Below are 18659 nucleotides of genomic sequence, written 5' to 3' on the forward strand. Positions count from 1 at the left end.
AATACTGGGCGTTGTTCTCGATTTTGATTTGGCATAGGAGAAGAAATACTTTGGGTTTCTTTCGATTTCATTTATAGCTTTTAGTTCTTCCCGCGATTCCTGACTCCTAAAGGATTCTTTTAGCTTAAGTTCGATGCTTGCTATTTCTCTGACCAGTGTCTCCCTGCGCATTTCAGATATATTGACCTCTTTTAGCCGCTCTGTTATTCTTTTCCGTCGCCTGTAAAGGGAGCGCCTGTCTCTTTCTATTTTACATCTACTCCTCCTTTTTCTTAGAGGAATAAGCCTTGTGCATACATCGAGTGCCACCGAGTTAATCTGTTCTAGGCATAAGTTTGGGTCTGTGTTGCTTAGTATATCTTCCCAGCTTATATCGGTTAGGACTTGGTTTACTTGGTCCCACTTTATGTTTTTGTTATTGAAGTTGAATTTGGTGAATGCTCCCTCGTGACTAGTCTCATTTTGTCGGTCTGGGGCTCCTCGCATACATGTCTGAACCTCAATTATGTTGTGATCTGAGTATATTGTTTTTGATATGGTGACATTTCTTATCAGATCATCATTGTTAGTGAATATGAGGTCTAGTGTATTCTCCAGTCTAGTAGGCTCTATTATTTGCTGGTTTAAATTGAATTTTGTGCAGAGATTTAAAAGCTCGTGTGAGTGTGAGTTTTCATCAGAGCTGCCTCCTGGTGTTATTACTGCAACAATATTATTTGCTATATTCCTCCATTTTAGGTGCCTTAAGTTGAAATCCCCCAGGAGCAAGATGTTGGCTGCAGGAGCTGGAAGATTTTCCAGACAGTGGTCAATTTTTAACAGCTGTTCCTGGAATTGCTGGGATGTTGCATCTGGAGGCTTGTAGACTACCACAATGACTAGGTTTTGGTTCTCGACCTTTACTGCTAAAACTTCCACTACGTCATTTGAGGCATTAAGCAGTTCTGTGCAAACAAGTGACTCTGCAATGTACAGGCCAACCCCCCCCTTTTGCCTGTTCACTCTGTCACATCTGTATAGGTTGTAACCTGGGATCCATATTTCATTGTCCAAGTGATCCTTTATGTGGGTCTCAGTGAAAGCCGCGAACATTGCCTTTGCCTCTGCAAGCAGTCCACGGATGAAAGGTATTTTGTTGTTTGTTGCTGGCTTTAGACCCTGTATATTTGCAAAGAAGAATGTTATCGGACTGGTGGTATTGTTGGTACTGGGGGGGGATTTTTTTCCGGCATTAGTATCTGTATCTGTTGGTTTGGAGTGGAGGCCATCGACTGTGGTTCCACTCCAGGAATGACTGGATTTGGTGTACGATTTCTGCCATTTCCTGCCAGTTTTTTTTCCTTCCTGGCACTAAAAAACCTCTCCCTCTTGAGTGGCTGTGGCTACCCAGGTTTTCCCATGGCCTGGATGTTTTGTATCTTTTTGTCCCCTTTAGATGGTATGCCTGGCAATTTAAGTTATAGCACAGTCTTTCCTGTACTGAAGAGGTACACATTTCAGGGTGAAAAAGCTTACAGGAAGGGAGTTTGCATTTTCCTGTTGTCATATGGGCATGGCATTTTCTAGGGTGGTCATAGTTGCACGTCCCATCTGTTTTTCCAGATTTCCCATGCCAGCAGATACCAAGTGCATAGTATGTGCACAGGCTTGGTTTCCGCTTGCCTACGCGGGGCAACAACGTACCTGTCGCTTATGCGGTGCCTATGATCACATTGCTGCACAGTGTGTTCAACGACAAGGTACACAGGTGGATAAGCAACATAAGGAGGCATCGGAGGACCTTGCGACGTTGAATTTAGCACGACCTGAGTTGATTTCCTTGGACAAGGCTTGGAGTGTGGAGGTTGAGGAGGCCGCCTTGAGGGAGGAAGAGTGTGTAACTCTTCCGAGAGAGTCATGCGCTGCCGGGCAGGCACTGGAGACCAGAGATGTAGTGTCACTTGGTGAGGACAGGGCCGTGGAGGCTACCATTGATTCAGTCCTCCACGACCTGTTAAGGACCCCAGGAGAGGTCACAGTTGAGGGGCTTGTGGGTGCCCTGGGTACTGCTGAGGTTCCAGGTGGTGAGAGGGGGGGGCATGTCAGAGACCCAGGTTGAGGCTGGGTTGCAAATTGGCACTGTGGTGGCAGAAGTGCACGAGGATGGCTTTCGGGTGGAGGCGGGGAGAAAGGCTCGAGTGTCATGGAAGATAATGGCAGTGCCCTCGGATGTGGATGATGTGCTCACTCCGGCACAGCATTTGGGCAAAAAGGTTTGGGCTGATGTGGTTGAGCATGGACCTGGGGGGGTCCAGGGGCAAGGGGCATGTAAAAGCAGATCACAGAATGGTGACTGAAGATCAAGGGTGTATAAAGGGGAAGGGGGATAAAGGTGTTGTAGTATGTAAAGGAAAACCTCTGTTGACAAATTCAAGAGTCTCTCTATAAATATTAATTGTCTGAGAAATTATAGGAAGTGTGTATGGTTTCATGAGCTTCTCATTAGGTATGGTGTAGATGTAGTGTTTGTGCAAGAGCACAACCACAACTTGGGTTGTATGTTGATGATTGAGGGGTATACTGTATATGCGGCACACTCAACGAGATTGAAAGGAGGAGTGGCTATTTTAGTGAGGGAGGCCAGCCCGTTTACTTTACATCATTGTGAGGAGGGGGGAGGGGAGAGTTATAAGAGTGGATGGGACATGGGGAAGGGATAAGATGTCTTTTGTGTGTGTTTATGGTCTGGTTGAGGGGGACAGTCGAGTGAAGAATGAGTTCGTACGTGAAGTGTTGGTGTATCACTTAAGGTCGCTTCCAGCATTAGCTGCGGTGGGAGGTGAATGGAATTGCGTCATACGCCGCAGGGATGTGGAACCTAGGGGAGCAGGATATTGTTCTGGTGTTCCGAGGGACCTGTTAACCGGGGTGGGGTTGGTGGATGTTGAGGATGGGGGCAGCATGGGAGGTGGAGCACACCTTTGTGAGGCAGGGGTATGCTGCACAGCTGGACAGGATATACGTGACAAGGAAAGCAGTGGTGCAGAGTGTAAGGGTTTTGGGTGTGTTTTTTTCTGATCATAGAGGCATTTTGGTGGATTTGGGAAGGGAGGGACGGCCGAACAGGTATAAGAGTTATTGGAAATTGAATGTTCAGTTGCTTCAAGATGTTGAGGGGAGGGTCCTATTTGCACAGTGGTGGAAAGGCTTATGGGAGGGGATGGAAGTCAATGGGGATGTGTTGAGATAGTGGGATGTGATGGTGAAGACGAGGATTAGAGAGTTCTATGTACGACAGGGACAGCACGAGAATTAGTTGGCTTATGGGCTTATTAGGTATCTTGAGGGGCAGTTAAGAGAGTATTATGAGAAAGGAAAGGGGGGGATGGGAGCCCCAGTGGCTGACATAGAGGGAGTGAAGGAACGCCTAATGGAAGTGCAAAACGAGAGGTTTGATGCGGCAAGGGTTTTAGGGGGGTTGGAGGAGGTCATGTGGGGTGATAGACCATTGGCGTGTATCCTGGGAGGGCAGGGGCTCTGGCATGTTGCAATGGAAATGGTGGGTTTGAGGGTTCTTGAGGACATCGAGGGGTATAGGGAGGGACAAGATTTGGTGACAACAGAGGGGATGGGAGGGTATGTTGATGCTTGGCTTGGTGCACATATGAGGAGTGTGGGTGTGAGAGAGGGGGCTTTAAGAGAGACGGGGGGATGGGTGCAGTGTGTACTGGACAGGGATGACAGGGAACAGTTACAGGGACCTATTGTGGAGAAAGAGGTGTGGACGACTTTAATGGGTATGAGCAGGGGTAAGGCGCCGGGAATAGATGGGCTGCCTGCGGAGTTTTACATACAGCATTGGGGATTATTAAAAGAATTTTTGGTGCAATTATTTAATATCATAAAAGAGAGGGGTGTGTTGGGACCGTTGCAGGCGACAGCGCTAGTAGTTTTGGTGCCAAAGAGTGAAAGTCAGTGCACAGTGAGAGATTAGCGGATGATATCACTCATGTGCGCAGACTACAAACTTTTTGCAAAAATTTTGGGAAATCGTATAAAGAAAGTCATTGGAAAGGTAATAGTGAGGGGTCAATATGGGATTCCGGGGAGATCAATGTATGAGGGGCATGGGGTTATTAGAAGGTTTATTGACGGATCGTGAGAGGGGGAACGAGGGGTATTGGCGGTGGATTGGAGAACGGCGTATGACAGTGTCGAGAGGGAGACTGTGGAGAATCATGGAGTGGCAGGGGTTCGGGGAGGACGTTGTTAATTGGGAGCATACTTTATATCAGGGAGCCGGGATGTGTGTACAGATTAATGGGAGGGTGGGGTTGCATATGAAAATGGACAGGGGATTGAGGCAGGGATGCCTGTTGTCACAAATATTTGCAAGTGAGCAGAATCCATTTTATAGAGCAGTGGAAAGGTGCATACAGGAGGGGGTAAGGGAGGACATACGAGGTGGGAGTCCCAGTATCATAGGTTATGTTGATGACACAACTGTTCTAGTGAGTGGGAGGGAGGGATTGGAGGGTCTGGAGAGAGTTATAGATGTTTTTGGGATCGCAACAGGTATGGCAGTGAATGTGCATAAATCAAAGCTCATGAGACTGGGTGAATGGGATGGGCGGGAGGGCGGGGGTGAGGTGGTGTGTCGTGGACTGGGTGAAAATTTGTAGAGTTGTTTATATGGGTAATGCTCAGATGGCGAGGGAGGTTAATTCAAAGGGTGTGGTAGATAGAGTATTGGGAAGATTGACAGGACTGCGGGCGACACACCTTACGCTACACCAGAGGGTCATTGTGGTCAATGTGCTTTTGTACAGCAAAATATGGCATGTGGCAGCTTTGTACCCTTTGGTTTATGGGGATGTCCTGAGATTGTTGAGCAGAGTTTTCCATTTTATCTGGGGTTTGGGATGGGATTGGTTGAAAAGGGAGGTGGTAACACTTCTGGTGGCCTTGGGAGGGCTGGGGTTAATTCAATTGGAAAGTAGGTTGAAGTGTGTATATGTGAAATATGGGTTTCTAAGGGTTCGGGGGGAGGGAAGTGGAGGGTTGGGGAGGCTGCAGGGAGATATTCAGAGATGGTGGAAGGGACGGGATTTGAGAGATGGTGAGTTGTTGCGTCTATTGATGATTACCTGGAGTTTACCTGGAGAGAGTTTCGGGGGTCAACGCCCCCGCGGCCCGGTCTGTGACCAGGCCTCCTGGTGGATCAGCGCCTGATCAACCAGGCTGTTGCTGCTGGCTGCACGCAAACCAACGTACGAGCCACAGCCCGGCTGATCAGGAACTGACTTTAGGTGCTTGTCCAGTGCCAGCTTGAAGACTGCCAGGGGTCTGTTGGTAATCCCCCTTATGTGTGCTGGGAGGCAGTTGAACAGTCTCGGGCCCCTGACACTTATTGTATGGTCTCTTAACGTGCTAGTGACACCCCTGCTTTTCATTGGGGGGATGGTGCATCGTCTGCCAAGTCTTTTGCTTTCGTAGTGAGTGATTTTCGTGTGCAAGTTCGGTACTAGTCCCTCTAGGATTTTCCAGGTGTATATAATCAAGTATCTCTCCCTCCTGCGTTCCAGGGAATACAGGTTTAGAAACCTCAAGCGCTCCCAGTAATTGAGGTGTTTTATCTCCGTTATGCGCGCCGTGAAAGTTCTCTGTACATTTTCTAGGTCGGCAATTTCACCTGCCTTGAAAGGTGCTGTTAGAGTGCAGCAATATTCCAGCCTAGATAGAACAAGTGACCTGAAGAGTGTCATCATGGGCTTGGCCTCCCTAGTTTTGAAGGTTCTCATTATCCATCCTGTCATTTTTCTAGCAGATGCGATTGATACAATGTTATGGTCCTTGAAGGTGAGATCCTCGGACATAATCACTCCCAGGTCTTTGACGTTGGTGTTTCGCTCTATTTTGTGACCAGAATTTGTTTTGTACTCTGATGAAGATTTAATTTCCTCATGTTTACCATATCTGAGTAATTGAAATTTCTCATCGTTGAACTTCATATTGTTTTCTGCAGCCCACTGAAAGATTTGGTTGATGTCCGCCTGGAGCCTTGCAGTGTCTGCAATGGAAGACACTGTCATGCAGATTCGGGTGTCATCTGCAAAGGAAGACACGGTGCTGTGGCTGACATCCTTGTCTATGTCGGATATGAGGATGAGGAACAAGATGGGAGCTAGTACTGTGCCTTGTGGAACAGAGCTTTTCACCGTAGCTGCCTCGGACTTTACTCTGTTGACGACTACTCTCTGTGTTCTGTTAGTGAGGAAATTATAGATCCATCGACCGACTTTTCCTGTTATTCCTTTAGCGCGCATTTTGTGCGCTATTACGCCATGGTCACACTTGTCGAAGGCTTTTGCAAAGTCTGTATATATTACATCTGCATTCTTTTTGTCTTCTAGTGCATTTAGGACCTTGTCGTAGTGATCCAGTAGTTGAGACAGACAGGAGCGACCTGTTCTAAACCCATGTTGCCCTGGGTTGTGTAACTGATGGGTTTCTAGATGGGTGGTGATCTTGCTTCTTAGGACCCTTTCAAAGATTTTTATGATATGGGATGTTAGTGCTATTGGTCTGTAGTTCTTTGCTGTTGCTTTACTGCCCCCTTTGTGGAGTGGGGCTATGTCTGTTGTTTTTAGTAACTGAGGGACGACCCCCGTGTCCATGCTCCCTCTCCATAGGATGGAAAAGGCTCGTGATAGGGGCTTCTTGCAGTTCTTGATGAACACAGAGTTCCATGAGTCTGGCCCTGGGGCAGAGTGCATGGGCATGTCATTTATCGCATGTTCGAAGTCATTTGGCGTCAGGATAACATCGGATAGGCTTGTGTTAATCAAATTTTGTGGCTCTCTCATAAAAAATTCATTTTGATCTTCGACTCTCAGTCTGGTTAGCGGCTTGCTAAAAACTGAGTCATATTGGGACTTGAGTAGCTCACTCATTTCCTTGCTGTCATCTGTGTAGGACCCATCTTGTTTAAGTAGGGGCCCAATACTGGGCGTTGTTCTCGATTTTGATTTGGCATAGGAGAAGAAATACTTTGGGTTTCTTTCGATTTCATTTATAGCTTTTAGTTCTTCCCGCGATTCCTGACTCCTAAAGGATTCTTTTAGCTTAAGTTCGATGCTTGCTATTTCTCTGACCAGTGTCTCCCTGCGCATTTCAGATATATTGACCTCTTTTAGCCGCTCTGTTATTCTTTTCCGTCGCCTGTAAAGGGAGCGCCTGTCTCTTTCTATTTTACATCTACTCCTCCTTTTTCTTAGAGGAATAAGCCTTGTGCATACATCGAGTGCCACCGAGTTAATCTGTTCTAGGCATAAGTTTGGGTCTGTGTTGCTTAGTATATCTTCCCAGCTTATATCGGTTAGGACTTGGTTTACTTGGTCCCACTTTATGTTTTTGTTATTGAAGTTGAATTTGGTGAATGCTCCCTCGTGACTAGTCTCATTTTGTCGGTCTGGGGCTCCTCGCATACATGTCTGAACCTCAATTATGTTGTGATCTGAGTATATTGTTTTTGATATGGTGACATTTCTTATCAGATCATCATTGTTAGTGAATATGAGGTCTAGTGTATTCTCCAGTCTAGTAGGCTCTATTATTTGCTGGTTTAAATTGAATTTTGTGCAGAGATTTAAAAGCTCGTGTGAGTGTGAGTTTTCATCAGAGCTGCCTCCTGGTGTTATTACTGCAACAATATTATTTGCTATATTCCTCCATTTTAGGTGCCTTAAGTTGAAATCCCCCAGGAGCAAGATGTTGGCTGCAGGAGCTGGAAGATTTTCCAGACAGTGGTCAATTTTTAACAGCTGTTCCTGGAATTGCTGGGATGTTGCATCTGGAGGCTTGTAGACTACCACAATGACTAGGTTTTGGTTCTCGACCTTTACTGCTAAAACTTCCACTACGTCATTTGAGGCATTAAGCAGTTCTGTGCAAACAAGTGACTCTGCAATGTACAGGCCAACCCCCCCCTTTTGCCTGTTCACTCTGTCACATCTGTATAGGTTGTAACCTGGGATCCATATTTCATTGTCCAAGTGATCCTTTATGTGGGTCTCAGTGAAAGCCGCGAACATTGCCTTTGCCTCTGCAAGCAGTCCACGGATGAAAGGTATTTTGTTGTTTGTTGCTGGCTTTAGACCCTGTATATTTGCAAAGAAGAATGTTATCGGACTGGTGGTATTGTTGGTACTGGGGGGGGATTTTTTTCCGGCATTAGTATCTGTATCTGTTGGTTTGGAGTGGAGGCCATCGACTGTGGTTCCACTCCAGGAATGACTGGATTTGGTGTACGATTTCTGCCATTTCCTGCCAGTTTTTTTTCCTTCCTGGCACTAAAAAACCTCTCCCTCTTGAGTGGCTGTGGCTACCCAGGTTTTCCCATGGCCTGGATGTTTTGTATCTTTTTGTCCCCTTTAGATGGTATGCCTGGCAATTTAAGTTATAGCACAGTCTTTCCTGTACTGAAGAGGTACACATTTCAGGGTGAAAAAGCTTACAGGAAGGGAGTTTGCATTTTCCTGTTGTCATATGGGCATGGCATTTTCTAGGGTGGTCATAGTTGCACGTCCCATCTGTTTTTCCAGATTTCCCATGCCAGCAGATACCAAGTGCATAGTATATGCACAGGCTTGGTTTCCGCTTGCCTTGGGTTTCTGTGACTGTATTCCCTGTTGGTGCATGTTTGCCTGTCTTACTTCTATCCTCCCTAGCACCAACAATGGAGCTCCCACCAGTTGTTTTTGGTAATTTATCCTCACTATTGCTATTGGAGTCCTCTTGTTTGCTATTTCCTGTGGTATTTCTAGTTTGCAATATTGGTTTTATCTTATCTTTGACTACACTTGTTTCCCTACTATGGCTCCTGTCCCCTATGAGGTCATTTATATGTATTCCTTCCTGCGTATAATTCCCGACTACCTGGACAAAATCTCCAGCTTCACCATTACTGTCTCCCAGGACAGTATCTCCAGCTTCACCATTTCTGTCTCCCAGGACAGCACCTCCAGCTTCACCATTACTGTCTCCCAGGACAGCACCTCCAGCTTTACTATTACTGTCTCCCAGGGCATCACCTCCAGCCTTACAGTTTGTGACTACATGGCCAGTATCAAGGGCAGTACCATTCAGCCCAGACTTTTTATGTTCCCATCTGTTGTAGAAAGCTTCCAGGTTTTCTATGAAAGCAGCTTTGATGTTGTCCTCTTTTAATACCCTTGTGATTTTAGTCCACAGATTTTCCTCATTTGGGCATACCCAGAAACACTTCTCTGTTTTAATACTGCTTGTAGCTAGTTCTGGGATATCTGCACAAGGGGCGTGACACCAATTTCCACAAAAATGACAATTTATCCATGTGGAAGCCCGTTTGTTTGACTGACCACAGACTACACACAGCTTCATAATGATTTGAATGGTTGATTTACTGCAATTCTACTAGCAACCTCTTGAATATTATATTAATAACCTTAAATGAAGCTCTAGCTATTTGGTCAGAGATCCGAGCAACATGCGGGTAGGGTCCATGGAGAGGAAGTTATGGCCTAGGGTGGCATTGGCAATGGAAGGAGTGTACCCGATGTACGCATGGGAAGACATTTGGGGTTGATTAAAAGGGCTACGCATCCGGCCGTGTGTGAGGGAGGTAATGTATAGGTTTCTTCACGGAATATTGCCGTCTGGGGTTGTATTACCAAATAGGTGAATAAGGGAGGGTGGGGAGTGCCAGGTTTGTGGGGTAGAGGAATCAGCTTTTCATGTAATTTATTTTTGTGAAAGCCTAGGGGTTGTGCGGGAATGGTTAGGGAAAGTAATCCGGTATGTGGGGGGGAAAGGGTTGTCGGTTTTGAGAGTGCTCAGTTTAGATGTAGGTGGGGTAGGGGTAAAGGTTCAAAGGGCAGTGGCTTACTTAGTGGTTGATTTCGTGTTTATATCATGGGCAATGAGAGACAAAGGGGCGGAGGAACGTAGGATGGCCATAGCAGCATCCTTTTATAGAACAAAGTGTCGCAACAGGGAAATATGTGGTAGGAGGTGGGAGAGGGATTTCTCAGAGGGCTATAGGGACTTTCTTTTGAGGGATTTATGGACTTTATAAGCGATCAGGGGCATGAACGGGCTAGCCTTCCCTTGGGGGAGGGTTGTGTGTGTTGCAGATGTTGATTGTGTGTGTGTGGAATTGTGTGTGGAATGGATATTGAGGTGAGTTTTGAGTGTGACACATTAAGAGGTGTGATAAGTTTTCTCCAATAGGATTAACGCCAATTGTTTTGATGATCTACTGCTTTATTATACATATTGTGTGTAGTAATATTGATTTACGGTAATGACATTGTAATTTGGAGTTTTACTCTAATAATTGCATGTATTTGCTCCAACTTGTTTTCTAGGTGCTTTGCACTGCATAGTGTAGACGCTGTGATCATGCACGGTGTCCAGAGATATGCTGTAATATGTTTGTATTAATGTCTGTGCATTATTGTTCGTCACTGGTGATCTGCAACTTTTAGTTTTGTTTTGAGAGTAAAGAGTTTAATGTACGTCAGATGGCGTAAATAAAGTTGGGCAACAGTGGTGTTATTTATAGGTTTTTGTGGTTAGGTGTGCGCTAGGCACAGTCTTTATGTGTTACTTATGTCATGGTTATATTTTATGTTGTATTGCACTGTTGTCAATAGCACTATGTTATGTCCATATAAGCTGTATAGAGCTTGAATGTCATAGTTGAAGCTGTCTTATTGTTTTTTAACGTTTGGAATTGCATGTTTAAATGTGTAGAAGCTTACATGTGTTGGGTTTTTGAGACTAAGTTTATACCTATGGCTTTGTAATAATTTTGTGTCTTTGTGACTTTTCTATATCACCATTGTTGTCTGATACATATTACTATGTAACTGAAGAATTAGGACAGTTACATAAATTAATGTTTTGATCATTGCTGTGTAACATTAGATTAGGTAATATCTGGAACACCCTACCTGAGAACTCTAGAACTGCAGACACATTCATCACCTTCAAAACTACCATTAGAAAACTTCTTATCTCCCTGATACACCCCATCAACTAACTACACAAATACCACCTGGTGGTTCACACTTACACTCACTCACCCATTTGACCATAAACAGAAATATTAATCTCAATCTTAAAATAATGAATCCTATGATACTCCAATACTGAAACTATGTACTGTGCCAAAACAAAAGCATTCACATTGCTAAACTCACAAACTAGTATTTAGTCACTTAGCCATAATACCAACTTACCTCATAATTTGTAATATTTTAAAATAAAGAATTAAACTAAGTCTGCCCGAGATGCCTAGCCATGCTAGGCGTTCTAGTGGTACACTCTGTAATCATTATTTAACTACATGTAAACCACACAACAACCAAATTCTGTAAATTCAACATTGTATCTTTATAGAGAATAAACTTTGAATTTGAATTGTTTGTAGTATGTTAGGTTGTAAATAGTGGGGTTGTTGGATAACCACGGGGGGGGAGGGGGTAATATGTCTGTGTGTAATATGTTCAGTGCAATGAATTGCATGGTCTGTAGTCGATTACATTTTCAATGAGGGAAGAAAATGGATGTCTCTGAGGGTGCAGATTAAGTACCATTTCGAGGGATGTGTATATAAAAGTGTTGTTCATATTGTGTAATTCTGTTGGGTAGCTCCAACAGGTTTGGGTTATCGAAAAAATTATGGAAATTGAGTTATTTATACAGAAAAATAGCTTAACTCTTTGGCAACACAATGGTATGATAATCAATGTTCTACGACGTTTCTACAAGAAATTATAGTCATTTATATCAGGTATGGTGACGGCGATGTGGGTAGCGAGTCTGCTCACATCCCATATATTTTTTGGAATTTTTTCCTTGTTTTTTATCGCTTTTCTTGCATTATTCTCTCTAATATAATAGCTGACTATTTGGCATCATAAAACAGTAGGCGGAGTTTATCCGTAGACTTAGAGCCAATCAGGCACCATCTGGGAACACTCGGCAGTATGACTCACGAAATCGTAATGACACGATTGCAAACAAACCATACCACGGGCGGGATTTGAACCCGCGGCCTGAGAGTCTGAAAACTCCAGACCGTCGCGTTAGCCACTGGACCAGCTAGCCACAATAAGATTTGTCCAACTAGGTCCAGTGGCTAACGCGACGGTCTGGAGTTTTCAGACTCTCTGACCGCGGGTTCAAATCCCGCCCGTGGTATGGTTTATTCGGCAATACTCCCGCTCCAGAGAGTGCCAGGAGAAATTACTTCATTATTACGCTTATGTCAGCTTATATATCAACTCTACGGCTTATTTATCTATCAGAATTGATCTAATATGATATAATAAGCACTATAAATAGCATACAAACATGTTACATACTCTAGACTGAATAAAATAAACCGTAATATGGCCCGGTGGCCTGGTGGCTAGAGCTCCCGCTTCACACACGGAGGGCCCGGGTTCGATTCCCGGCGGGTGGAAACATTTCGACACGTTTCCTTACACCTGTTGTCCTGTTCACCTAGCAGCAAATAGGTACCTGGGTGTTAGTGGACTGGTGTGGGTCGCATCCTGGGGGACAAGATTAAGGACCCCAATGGAAATAAGTTAGACAGTCCTCGATGACGCACTGACTTTCTTGGGTTATCCTGGGTGGCTAACCCTCCGGGGTTAAAAATCCGAACGAAATCTTATCTTATAGACCATCGGGAATATTTCGATATAAATGAGTTACTACTCTCATGTCGTCTCCATGTCGTATTCTTTGGTGTCTGGGTAAGAGAAAACGGTGTTTTGAAGAGGTTAACTGCACTAGAACATCAGTTTACTAAGAAATACACCCAAACAAACGCGATTTTCGCGATTTTTTTTTTTTTTTTTTTGAGACGGTGGGCCGGCCGGCGCTCCAGGCCAATATCTCGGAAGTAACTTATTCACTTATGGTACATCGTCTGCCTTTATTACTTAATTAAATGTAATAATATTCACAAATTTTAGAATAATGATTTCTCTAATTTACATTTTTTCAATTTTGGAAATATTCTAAATACTTTGGGATTTATGTGGGAGTAAAGGGAAGATTTTTTTGCAACATTCCAAGAACTAACAAACTTTATTTTTTTGTGAAATAAAGATAAGTTATTTAGAGGAAAGGTACTAATTACAAATTCGTATAAGCATTGTTCTCTCGGCACCAAGTGTCCAAACAACCTTACGTCGTCCCATATAGGAAGAAATCGCCCTCCAAGGGCATTTTCAGTAAATCAGTCCTTTTTCAGTCTTTTCTCAGTTGTTGTTTGAGGTATATTTTTGTTAAATATTTTTTACAAAGAGTGAAAACACTTTGTCTTATGCACCAAAACAAGAGGAAATCGGACGGTAAACAAAAAAGCAACATATAATGCTCATGCGACCCCCTAAGTAAGTTAATTTATTCAGGTATACACAAATACAGTTACATAGAATTATCATACATAGCAGCATATGTGTAGAGAACCTGGGATAACCCAAAAAAGTCAGACAGAGTGACTTATTTCCAATGGGGTCCTTTTACCTTATTATTATAATATAAAGGTTATAATATTTTCTTATTATTCTACAATGAAGATAACATCTTATTATCATACTAAAAAGACTATCTACTACACCAAGGTCATTAAGACTATCTACAATACGAGGGTCATTACTAGGAATAAGGTAAAATTTACACGTATGTTAGCTAAAAAATAGAAAATCATTCCCCTCCCTTTCTGTAGCTACATTCATCAGACACCTTTTGGCACTCTTCTTGAACTGGTTCATGCTATGACTGGCTTTGACATGTGCGGGCAGTCTGTTCCATTCCTTTATTACTGTACAATAAAAGGTGTTTGAAGCCTGGCCACTGACTGTGGCTACTACAAATTTGTGCTCTCTCTCCCCTAAGTGATAGGATGAGGGAACAGAGAGGGGGAGGGGTTGTACCCACACGGAGTTTTAAGTGTGGTGTGTAATGTTAGCTGTAGGTAGGATTGTGTTAATTTTATAGCCCTACATGAGTTTTATATATAATATTTTTGTAATGTCATGTTTTAAATAAAATCTAAAACAAAATCTTACTAACTAAAACATCAGTTCATTAAGTTCTTTTCTTCTTTCCTTTAGTTAACATTAACATCGAATAAGCAACTCAGGAAAAATCATCGATGTATCATAATGGTATTGTTTTGTGGTAACATGTAGATGTTCACATTGAAAAGGAGATACACATTTTCCATACAAGTTTGAAGCATTAGACCAACACATTGTATCACATATCTGAAGAAAGGATCATAAAACTCTGGTACAGGAAATATTTGGGCTGTTTTTTATAGATTGATCAAGCTAAGTTGTGAAGTGACAAATGATACACGTCTGGGCATAAGAGGAATCATCTGTTTCCACATGTGACAAGGAAAAAAATTCCTTTTAAGTTTTGTCAGTTTTCTAAACATTTATATGTCCACCCATTAGACCAGTGTGTGCCACCTCTATTACTTGGATTCGTTTGATTAATGAAAGCATCAAATAATGTTTAATTTCTTATATCATATTGTCACCTCATACCAGGTGGTTAATCTTTCCTTCTAGAAATAATGAGTAGTAGGATAAGTCCCGCTATGATCGGTACCACTATGATCAGGGTCAAGTCTAGAAAAAAAATTATTTGAGGATATAGAGCCAATCATAGTGTGGTGTACACTTTTGGGACCCCAGAATTAGAGCCCAACCCCAGTCATAGCTAAACTGATCATAGCAGGTGGGTGTGTGTGTTGTGATAGAAACACAGGCCTTATCTCTAGGCTTTATTGAACATAGAATCTTCATAGTACTTCTGCAACAACAAAATATAATGACTAGTACATCTAATAATGGCTTCTACAGGGATGGTGATGTCTTGCATATGTCAAGAGAAAAGTTATAACTACAGGCCACATATTTAAACTCACCATGTAATCTGCATGACTAATGTATATATAAATAGAGGAGGAGAGAATCACACACCATGTGTTGGCGCCCATGACACACACCAAACTGTTGTTGTTGTTAAGGGCCCCAAGAGGTGGTGCAGTATTATCCTGCTGCTGCTCCCCACAGGACCAGTATCACTACAATCTCCCCCTTCTAAAATATCAGAGACAGTAATCTCCCAAACTGTTAGGTGGGCGACGTACACGTCCCGACCTTCGTAGCCCTTGAGCCTCTCCACCAGGTTCGATATTTTCCAGCGGGGTTTGATTAACTGCTGGAGCAGAATCCTCTATTTCCATAGGGGTAGTCTCAAGGGGCTTTCCAGGAGAAAACGAAGCATCTTTCACATCTATTGGTGTATCTTGAGATTCCACACTAATGGGGATTTCAACTGGGGCTAAATGTCTTGTAGATACTGTAGTCTCTTCACCATTTTGGTAGCGAATGTGGGCGTAATGTGGATTAGCTTGCAGGAGCTCTACCTCTTCCACTAAAGGATCCGTCTTGTTCATCCTACGGTGACTCTTCAGGAGAACGGGTCCAGGATGACATAACCAAGTGGGCACGGAGGCTCCCGTAGAGGAACGACGTGAATAGTTGAGGAGTCTTTCATGAGGGGTTGCATTAGTAGCTGTGCACAGCAATGATCTAATAGAGTGAAGAGCATCAGGTAGGACAGTTTGCCAGTGTTGAACAGGTAGATTGCGCGACTTCAATGTCATTGTAACTGCCTTCCATATAGTACCATTGAACCGCTCCACTTGACCATTGCCTTGAGGGTTGTAGCTTGTTGTTCTGCTGCAGGCAATACCTTTGCTAGCCAAAAACTCCTGAAGTTCGTTACTCATGAACGAGGATCCCCTGTCTGAATGGATATAAGCTGGCATACCAAAAATAGAGAACAACTGTGAAAGACAACTAATAACAGTTGAAGCAGCCATATTTGCACAGGGGAATACAAAGGGAAACCTTGAATATTCATCTACTATGTTAAGGAAATACCTATTCTGATTTGTGCTTGGTAGAGGTCCTTTGAAATCTATATTCAATCTTTCGAAAGGCTGGGTGGATTTTATGAGATGAGTCTTCTCTGGCTGATGAAAGTTTGGCTTGCACTCTGCACATACTCTGCATGCTCTGATCACTTGTCGCACATCTTCCACTGAGTAGGGCATGTTCTTTGATTTGACAAAATGGTACAGGCGTGTAACTCCTGGGTGACACAAAGCCTTGTGGAGCGCTGAGAGTGATTGCAAATCATGACATGCTGCTCCACAGTGGGACCTAGAGAATGCATCAGGTGAGATGTTCTCTTGACCCGGTCGGTACAGAATATCAAAGTCATAACACGATAGTTCCATCCTCCAGCGTAATATCTTGTCATTCTTTATCCTACTTTTGTGCTTCTTGTCGAACATATACATCACGGACCGTTGGTCAGTCCTTATGGTGAAATGTCTACCAGTTAAATAATGCCTCCAGTGGCGAACTGCTTCTATGATGGCCTGGGCTTCCTTTTCTACAGCAGCGTAACATTTCTCTGATCCTTGAAAAGTTCTCGAAAAGAAGGCTACTGGTCGTCCTGCCTGAGATAAGACTGCAGCAATGGCAATGTCAGATGCATCCGTTTCCACTTCGAATGGTAGGGACTCATCAATGGCTTTAACTACTGAGTTTTCAATGTCCTGTTTGAGAGTATGGAAAGCGGCTTCTGCTTCCTTTGTCACAGGAAATGTGGTAGCACTCAATGGGCGGACTTTACTTGAATAGTTGTAGATCCATTATGAGTAATAAGCAAAGAGACCAAGAGTTCTTCGGAGTGACTTTTTGTCTTGAGGCATTGGAAGTTCCCGTAGAGGTCGTAGTCGTTCAGGGTCTGGGAATATTGAACCTCCTTCCACTACATAACCAAGGATGCTAAGCCTTTTAGTTGAAAAAGTGCACTTTTCCTCATTGTAACTGATATTTTTCTTCTTGGCGGCTTCCAAAAACTTATCAAGGTTTGCATCATGTTCCTCCTGGGTCTTGCCACAAATGGTAACATTATCTAAATATGCGTAAGTTCCCATGAGTTGCTCTTCCTGAATGAGTGAATCCATAATTCGTTGGAAGCAGGCTACCCCATTGGTGACTCCAAAAGGGACTCTGGTAAACTGATACAGGCCATCACTAGCCTGAAACGCTGTGTATGGTTTATCTTCATTCCTTATAGGGACTTGATGATAGGCACTCTGTAGATCAATTGTGCTAAACACATAGTACTGAGCAATTTTGTTCACTGTATCATCAATTCGAGGTAGAGGGTACCCATCAAGAAGTGTAAATTTGTTGATTGTCTCAGAGTAATCGATAGCCAGTCTCCGTTTCCTATAACCATCTTTAACAACAACAACCTGTGCACGCCAAGGGGAATCACTCGGTTCTATAATACCCTCCTTCAGCAGCCTCTGAGTTTCTTTCTCAATGAACATCCGATCCTCATAAGAATAGCGGCGTGACTTAGCTGATATAGGATGGCAATCCGCGGTAAGATTTGCAAACAGCTTTGGTGGGTCTACCCTTAAAGTGCTAAGTCCACAGACAACAAGAGGAGGCAGTTCACCTCCATATGTTAAGGTGACACTACCATGCAGCTTCTGAAAGTCCTGACCAAGGATAACATCAGAGCACAGTTGTGGCAGAATAGCTAAATGTACATCTTGATAATCCTTTCCATTAACTCTGAGATTTACCTTACAAAACCCTAAGGTGTGAATAGAGAGAGATGTTGATGCCATGGAAACAGTACCTGATGAGTGATGTACAGTCAAGGAGTGGCGTTTAACTAAGTCAAGGTTGATGAAACTCTCTGAGCTGCCACTATCAATAAGACCATCTACTTCTGTTCCTTTGATGAATACTTTCACAACTGCCTTTGACAGTGAATTTGGAGTAGCCGCAGAAGTCACTGTTGCTAGAGTCGCATGATCACTGGAATGTGTGGAGGCACTAGCTCTTGTTGATGCATTAGCACGACATACTTTTGCAAAGTGACATTTCTTGTGGCATTTATGGCACATTGCTTCACGAGCAGGACACTTTGGACGTGGATGTCTTGAAAAACCACAAAAGAAACACACCGTACCTGCTGCTGCTGTCACTGAGGCAGTTTCCACAGTAACTTCATTGCAAGAGTCTTGGTCAGGAATTGCAGCACTTACCACTCGAGAAGGCTGAGTGGTACTGTATACTTCAGAATTCTTCTGGGCTGAATCTAGAGCTCTTGCCTGGTCAAAGGCAGCGGCTAAGTCGAGAGTTTTATTCTCCAATAAACGCTGCCTTATTATTGGTGATTGCAGGCCACTGATAAAAGCATCCCTGATGGACTCTTCACAATACTGAGCAGCTGTCACTGCTTGGAAGTGACAGTCCTTACCTAAAATTTTCAGTGCTTGAAGGTATTCCTCTGAGTCTAAGGATTCATCAATCTGCTGGCGGCGAGTTGCAAGGCGATAGCGTGCAAAGATTTCATTTGTAGGTATAATATACTGAGACTTGAGGGTTTTGATAGCATCTTCGTAGGTATTACACTCAGAAATAGCCTCATATATCTTAGGTGACACAAAATTGATGAGCAGACTTAGTTTATCTAGATCTTCTTTAGGAAGGGCTCCCAAGAAG

General features: G+C 43.4%; 1 protein-coding gene across 2 annotated transcripts in view; it reads left to right on the top strand.

The window, feature by feature from the left end:
- LOC128703032 (cytochrome P450 4C1) overlaps nt 1–18659 on the top strand; it is a 276764-nt gene that overhangs the window by 121421 nt on the left and 136684 nt on the right. The window lies entirely within an intron of this gene.

This window comes from Cherax quadricarinatus, chromosome 86, assembly GCF_038502225.1.
Source record: "Cherax quadricarinatus isolate ZL_2023a chromosome 86, ASM3850222v1, whole genome shotgun sequence".
Taxonomy (NCBI): Eukaryota; Metazoa; Arthropoda; class Malacostraca; order Decapoda; family Parastacidae; genus Cherax; species Cherax quadricarinatus.